This window comes from Nicotiana tabacum, chromosome 20 (genome assembly GCF_000715075.1).
Source record: "Nicotiana tabacum cultivar K326 chromosome 20, ASM71507v2, whole genome shotgun sequence".
Taxonomy (NCBI): Eukaryota; Viridiplantae; Streptophyta; class Magnoliopsida; order Solanales; family Solanaceae; genus Nicotiana; species Nicotiana tabacum.
In genome coordinates this window covers 63,711,919-63,719,994 of record NC_134099.1, presented here as the reverse complement: position 1 = coordinate 63,719,994, position 8,076 = coordinate 63,711,919, and positions in this window count along the sequence as shown.

Genomic DNA, 8,076 nt, shown 5'->3' with positions numbered 1-8,076 from the left:
ATTACATATAAATTATTGAGGATTATCTATTGAATTATAAAATAGAAGTTTAAAAAGTAATTTAAATTCCTTTAAATGATGGATATTGATTCTACTTAGCAAACTCAATAACGGAAAAAATATTATTCCACAGAAGTCCTCAACTCAAATTATTTACTAACTTTTTTTTGACAGAATATTTTATTTATTCTAAGAGAATGATTGAAGTCCTAATGAAAATATATATACTAATTATCTCTACAGTGTGTTTGTTAAAGTGGATTTATATTTAGAAAATTCTTTTAGTATTAGTTAATTTCAAACCTTAAATATTTTTTCCTACAAGTTTTGGACTTTGAACGTGATGGAGGCTTGGGGAGTTCAGAATGGAGAAATTCAAAAATAGCCAGATTTACAAGTAGTCATTCAAAAATAGTCACAGTTTCAAAAGTAATCGAAATTTAGTCATTTTTCATGTAAAGATAAATCTGAACGAAAACACTGTTCAAAATCCAGAAAAATACTCCAGTATAATATACTGGAGTTCCAGTATAATATACTGGAGTTCCAGTATAATATATCGGTCCAACATAATATACTAGAGATTGGAGCACCGATGCTCCATTCTCCAGTATATTATTCCGTATTGCAGCAAAATAGTGGCTATTTTTCAATGACTTTGCAAACGCTGGCTATTTTTAAATGATCAGTCCGAAAACTAGCTAACCCGTGCTATTTTTACCGTATAATATTAGTAGACTATCATTTCATGTACTTGAAAACTATGATAGATATTTATCAAAAATTAAATCAAAAGGTACAATAGCTAATTTTGCAAACAAATCTCTATTTTTTCCCTTATAAATATAGTTCTCGCAAAGAAGTATTTAGTTGAACATATAATATGTACAAACATGTTGTTTACCCTCAAAATCAGATAACAATTGAATTTGTAAATGGTTTTAAGGATACATAGATTAAATTGACACAAAGGGATAAATAAGAATTACAATTGAAACGAATAATGATAAAGTAAATTCAAACCGCACAACTTGAACGGTTATAGCCTTGGAAAGTCAGTCACATTTGAACTGGATGCAATTTGATCGATATCAAGATACAGAAGAACAAGAGCTTAAAGAAAGAAATTAACAATATACTGCTTTGAAATGCATGTTAAAGTATCCTCTACAAGTAATCAGACTCCTTTTATAGAGTAGGGGAGTCCTATATTAGGTACAACTCTATAAAAGGTAAAAATATTTCCCTAATTAACTGATTGCTTATCTCACATCGATATATACCGAGATCTCCGCCGTGATATTCGATCGGTTACGGATATCATGGCCTTCTGTTGGTCTAGCTTGACTTCCTGACAACGTTCTTCAAAGTTAATCAAGGCCAGGACCGATCCAAATCATGTCCCTGATATCTTCGAAGGCTGGTTTTATGGTCCGAACTCAAAATAGATGAGATCATTGCCTCGGTCTAGGCCCCCAGTTACCATATCTCGAGCTTGGTTTATCATATCAGAGACCGGGATGTACTTTGAGACCGGTTTTACCCATATACAGATAGTCCCCTTGTTTTTCGGAGAGTAGAACGATGAGAAACGATATGAGCTTCCGATTCTCACCTCAATACCCCGCATTAGAAACGATAAAATGAACGAAACATCTTGTCAGTCACGTCTTAATGGCATTAAATGCTTGTCAATTGCCGGTCGGCCACTCCTGGTTGCGAACTGTTGTTTGAAAATTATAAATACCCCCTTCTTCATTCATTCAAACTTTACATTCAAACCTTCTACCCTTGTTCCTTGGAAATCTCTTATATTTTCTGGCACTTGTATTCTAGTTTTTTGAGATGTTTGTGAGAACTTTTGCTCGTATTCATCCCAAACCATCAAGTGTACTCCTTTAATTTCCTCTTTTTCCTCTTTTCCCTTCCATTTCAAAAGAAAAATGGCGAAGACTTCAACAATAGTTCCCCAAAAAGAAACCCCTTCTACATCGCGGCCGACTGCCGAGGAGACCGTTCCGCGTACTACCGGCGAGGAACCAGTAGCGGAACCCCCTTGAACAGGTTCATCCCTGGTAGATGCTCGGTAACCGCCGATTTCAAGGTTAAAAAACCTCCTTCCGTACCTGACCGATGAGAAGGTCTCGAGATACGTATGCTCGATCACTGAAAAAATCCTCCCCGCGGTCAAAAAGGATTACAACTGGGTTGACAAGCACATGGTGTTTCCCGGAACCGATGAAGATATCACCATCCACGTCGAGGGATACTTAAATGTTTATACTTATACCTTTACGTTGGGCCCATTGGATCCGGTTATCATCTACTTCTACAAAAGATATGAGGTATGCCTAGGTCAAATTCACCTTTCATTCTAGAGGATTGTGATTCTTTTTTGATTCTTCGTGAGAAAGATCAATGGATGCTCGTTCACCGTCGACCACCTCATGCGCCTATACAGTCCTCGACTCTTTCGGGGGGACTGATCAAGCTTGTGCGCCGGGCTAGTAAAAACCATTCTCGAGTATCGATGAAGATCGAGACCGAGGCTGGCTAGGCCAGTTTGTCCGAGTGAGGACCTCGAACCTGATCCTAGATGAGTGCATGCCATTCCCCGAGAAGTGGAATATAAAACATAAGTAAAATTTCGTTTTCAAAATTTTATTTTACTTTTTTTTTCTTCCTTCTTAACGGTGTTTGGTGGTAGTTTAGCTATCGCTCGGGTCCCGAATGCAGTCCCTCGGCTCAAGGAGTGGGTCGAGGGCATTGTGTTACAAAGGCCATATTCTGACGCGCATGGCACGAACTTTCGAAGGGTCGGTGGGAGACTCGTTCTCATGGTGAGATTCCTTTCCCGAGTGAGTAATACTTGGGTTTCTTTTGTGTTGCTAAGTTCTTACTTGTTTTGTTTCCCTTTGTAGGTTTATCCAAGGACGTCGTACTGAGGCCTCCATCCGGTGACGAGGATTGCCCCATCGAGTCCCCTGCTTTGAGACTAGCTGATGAGAAGAAAAGAAAGAGGGCTCCGAGCTTAGAGAAGAAGGAAACGAAAAGAAAGCTAGTGTGCAGGCCCAAAGAAAATACCAGCGCTCGAGCCCCACCTTAGGATTCACTCTATCGGTCGAGGGACGAATCCAAAGAAGAAGAAGAAGAAGCCTCTGAACTGGTGGCCTGCGTGCGGTCGCAGTTCGAGGGACGATGGACCTCCAAATTAGAGAGAGGTGAGGCCGATCTATCTCGAGCCAGGGAGGCCGATGAGTAGGTCGTGGTCGGGGCCAATGTGGAGGTCGTGGCCGAGGCCTCTCGGGATGTGGGTAATGCCCCGAAGGATGTACTCGGTGTGATAGATATCACTGAGTCGCCTTTGTTCACATATTACCATCGATTCATAGAGGGTTTCTCTTTTATTGTTGCACCTATGACCAAATTGACCCAGAAGGGTGCTCTATTCAGGTGGACTGAGGAGTGCGAGCAGAGCTTTCAAAAGCTCAAGACTGCATTGCCCAGTGTTGGTGTTGCCCATGGGTTCAGAGTCTTACATTATATACTGTGATGTGTCGCGTATTGGTCTCGACGCGATGTTGAAGCAAGACGGTAGGGTGATTGCCTACGCGTCTAGACAGCTGAAGGTGCATGAGAAGAACTATCATGTCCACGAACTTGAGTTAGCAACTATTGTTCATGCCTTGAAAATTTGGCGGCATTATTTGTACAGTGTCCCTTGTGAGGTCTATACCGACCACCAGAGTCTACATCATCTGTTCAAATAGAAGGATCTTAACTTGCGTCAGCGGAGATGGTTAGAGATGCTTAAGGACTATGATATCACCATTTTATATCATCCCGGAAAGACCAATGTGGTGGTCGATGCCTTGAGTCGCAAGGTAGAGAGCTTTGGCAGTTTAGCAAATCTATTGGCAATGGAGAGGCCATTAGCATTGGATGTTCAGGCCTTGGCCAACTAGTTTGTTATATTAGATGTTTCGGAGCCGAATCGAGTTTTGGCTTGTGTGGTTTATCGGTCTTCTCTTTATGATTGTATCAGAGAACGTTAGTATGAAGACCCTCATCTACTTGTCCTCAAGTACACGGTTTAGCACAACGATGCCAAAGAGGTCACTATTGGGAATAACGGTGTATTGCAGATGCAGGGCAGGATATGTGTGCCCAATGTAGATGGTTTGCGTGAGTTGATTCTCCAGGAGGCTCACAGTTTGTGGTACTCCTTTCATCCGGGTGCTACCAAGATGTATCAGGACTTGAGACAACACTATTGGTGGAGGAGAATTAAGAACGATATAGTGGAGTATGTAGCTCAGTTCCTAAATTGTCAACTGGTGAAGTATGAGCATCAACGGCCAGGTAGATTGCTTCAGAGGCTAGATTTTCTAGAGTGGAAATGGGAGCGGGTTACTATGGATTTTGTTGTTGGACTCCCACGGACTCAGAGGAAGTTAGATGCAGTATGTGTGATTGTGGATAGGCTGACCAAGTCGACTCATTTCATTCCAATGGTGACTACTTATTCTTTAGAGCAGATGGCTCAGGTCTATATTCATGAGATTGTCAGACTTCATGGCGTGCCGTTATCCATCATCTCTGACCGGGGTATGCAATTTACATCGTAATTCTGGAGGGCCGTACAACATGAGGTAGGCACACGGGTTGAGTTAAGTACAACATTTCACCCTCAGACGGACGGACAGTTCGAGTACACTATTCAGATATTGGAGGACATGTTTCGCGCATGTGTGATAGAGTCTGGGGGTTCTTGGGATCAGTTTTTGCTGCTTGCGGAGTTTGCCTACAAAAACAGCTACCAGTCGAGCATTTAGATGGCTCAGTGTGAGGCCTTTTATGGGAGACGGTGTCGGTCTCCGATGAGTTGGTTTGAGCCAAGTGAGGCTAGGCTATTGGGTACAGACTTGGTTCAGGATGCTTTCGAAAAGGTTAAATTGATTCAAGATCGACTTTGTACAACCTAATCTAAACAGAAGCTTTATGCGGATCGGAAGGTTTGTAATGTTGCATTCATGGGTTGGTGAGCGATTCTTGCTCCAGGTTTTGCCCATTAAGGGTGTTATGAGGTTCAGGAAGAAGGGAAAGTTCAGCCCTTGGTGTGAGCACGTGATTTTTGTTTCGCACGACAATCGCTCCAAAAAGAAATAAAAAAATAATAATTGGCCCTGTTGTACAATTTTTGGATTTCTGTGCGGCACCTTGTTGATTTATTTGTGACTTCGGCCCATTTTTATTTATTTACTTTATTAAAACAAAATTCAAAAAATATATGTGTCCTGCATAATTCGAACCGTAATCCGGTCGTTAAATAGAAAATCATGAATAGGCATCTTCGTCCGTGATTTTATTTTGTTTGACTTTACCCGGTTTGAAATATTTTAGTGTGTGTGCAAATAATTGTATTGAGTGTGTATTTAATTTTAATTTGATTTTTTGGCTTAGTTTTGTTTTAAAATAAATAAGAAAAAAATTAAAAAAAAATATAAAGAAAAGGACCCTGCCTTCCCGGACTTGGGCCAATTTTAATAAATTGGCCCAAACAAACAGCCCAAAACCCAGGCCTGCCCGGTCCAGACTACCTGATGCCCAGAGAATCCAAACAACGTCGTTTTGGTACAGGTTGATCTGGGCCGTTGATCTCAAATTGATCAACGGCCAAGATCAATTCCCCATAACCCACCAATAAACCCGACCCGTCTCACCCGGGCCGACCCCAACCCTTTACCCTTGAAACGACACCGTTCCACTTAAGCTATCAGATCCAGACCGTAGATCTAGATTGATCTAACGGTCGAGATCAATCCACCCATTAACTATATAAGACCATAATCTTACCCTGCCCCCTATCTGAACCCCAGCCTTCGTCTCCAAACAAACAGCCCTAAAACCCTAGCCGCCCTTGCATACTTTCGCCATGAAAGCCGGCGGCATGGATGCCGGTGACCTTCCCCTTAACACCCTAGAACGCCCTTGCCATCCTGAACCCAAATCTATCAACCAGGTAGTTCGAATCCCTTCCCACCTTCTCGAATCTTCATTTGAAGATTCGAGTCAAAACTCGATCTACACGGTTTAACCCTAAAATCATACCAGACACTCCCCAGACCCCCCTCGTGACCAAACCATACTTGGTTTGGTCCGAATCAGATCAGGGAAGCATGAATCCCAGATCTGAGTTTTGAAGCTTTGAGATCCTTCGTCACTGGTCCGTGTTTTGTTCGAGCCAAAGAATTTAAGGCCTAATGGACCTTAATCGAGGTGTTTCTCATCTGAGAAACACTTCGATTAAAGTCCGTTCAGCCTTAAGAAAAGTTTGTCCAAATCCGAGTTCAAACTTTTAACTTTTCAAGTTTTAAGGTAAGTCTGCTTTCTTTCCTTTATTTGTTTTAGTCCGTGTGATTGTTTTAAAAGTCTGTTCATATTTGTTTTGATTTTATCAACTTTTGTTTGTCCACTTTACTTAAACCTCTGTGTTTGTCTAAATCCCCCCCTCCTATTCTGATAAGGCCTGTGTATTGGTTGTTATTCCAAATTTGTACTGACTAACTGATTCCTCGAAGTATAATTCTGTTTAATCAGTATAAGTCGAGTCATGTGTCCTATACTTTTGAATGTCTGATTTTTGGCTACGATTGTGTATGTTAATGCTAATATAGTCGAGTCGACAAGTGTCGTCAATTAGTTTCAACTGTCTGAGCAAAGTAAATCGATTTGTTTCTGTTGAACATTTGTTGAATCAATTAAGAACCAGTTTTGTTTACTTATAGCTGTTGAATTGGATCAGTAGTGCTTAAATTCTGAATTGGGAGGCATGTGCACTCGTGCACAGCATGTGCATTGGTGCACCTCATGTGCTTTGTGCACAGCCTGTGGCCTGCATAAAGGTCTTTGTTAAGTTTTAAACAATTTGACAGCATATGCTGTCAGATACATTCTACTGCCCATACTTGGCTTTAGTTTAAAGAAGTATTTAAACCTTTTAAAAGTTAAATCTGCCAGGGAATGTTGATGAGGTTTAATACTTAATTAGCTAAAAGTTGGAATTGAAAATGGAAGGCACATGGGAGGGGTATGGTAATAGTCTAAACAGGCTGTTAAAAGGGGTAAGGAGGGCTTATAAAAGAGGAGGACCTGGGAGATAAAAGATAGAGATACAGAAGAGGGACATAGACAGAATTTAAAAAAAAAAATAGACAGACTGTGAGGAATTTCTGAAAGAGAAAGCTGAAATACAAATAGATACACAGGGGGGGATAGAGAAAAAACCTGAAGAGCTAAAAAAGAAAAACACAAACACAGATAGAGAGAGGTTAAGGGATAGAAGGTGTACAATCAACAATCAGAAACTGTTTCCTCCTATTATTGTTTGGGTTTCAGCTGTTCAATTTGTTCAAAATCAATTCTGATTCTTTGAAGTTCCAGTTGTGTCTACTAGTCGAGTGTTTTCATTGGTTTGCTACTGTTTTGGTCTGTCTGGAGTCTTGATTCTATTCCACTGGGTATGGCTGTCATTTGGCTACTACTTTCTATTGGCCATAGTTGCATTTCTGCACTCGAGCCTGTTCTTGCTGTATTGCTTTGTCTGCTGCTATCTTGCCTTGCTGCTGCTGCTATTTTGTTCCCTGCTGTTGCTGATTTCCCTATCTATCTTCCTCTTCTCTTTGGCATTTTCAGTTGTTTCCAGGTACACATCTCAAGTCTCACATTGGTGTTAGCTGAATGTAACATTGAAAAAGCATGAATAGAAAGATTTGAAGGAGTTATAATCACCCGTTTACTGACTGCCTTTTCATAAATGTTGTTAAGTTTATGTAAATTGTAGTTTATAGCTGATAGGGAATACATTGTTAAACTTGTACTATGTTGATTTGAACTGTGGTGTTCGATTCGTTTAGTGGCATACAAAATGTAAATAGAACTCTTGGAATGTGAAACTATTTAATGTGATTGTTAAAATTAAATTCACTCTTTCAGCATGTATTGAATAAGTAAGGGCAAATGGCTATTAAACCTAGCCAAATATAATGTGGTTTTGAACCTGCCCGGTTTTTGATT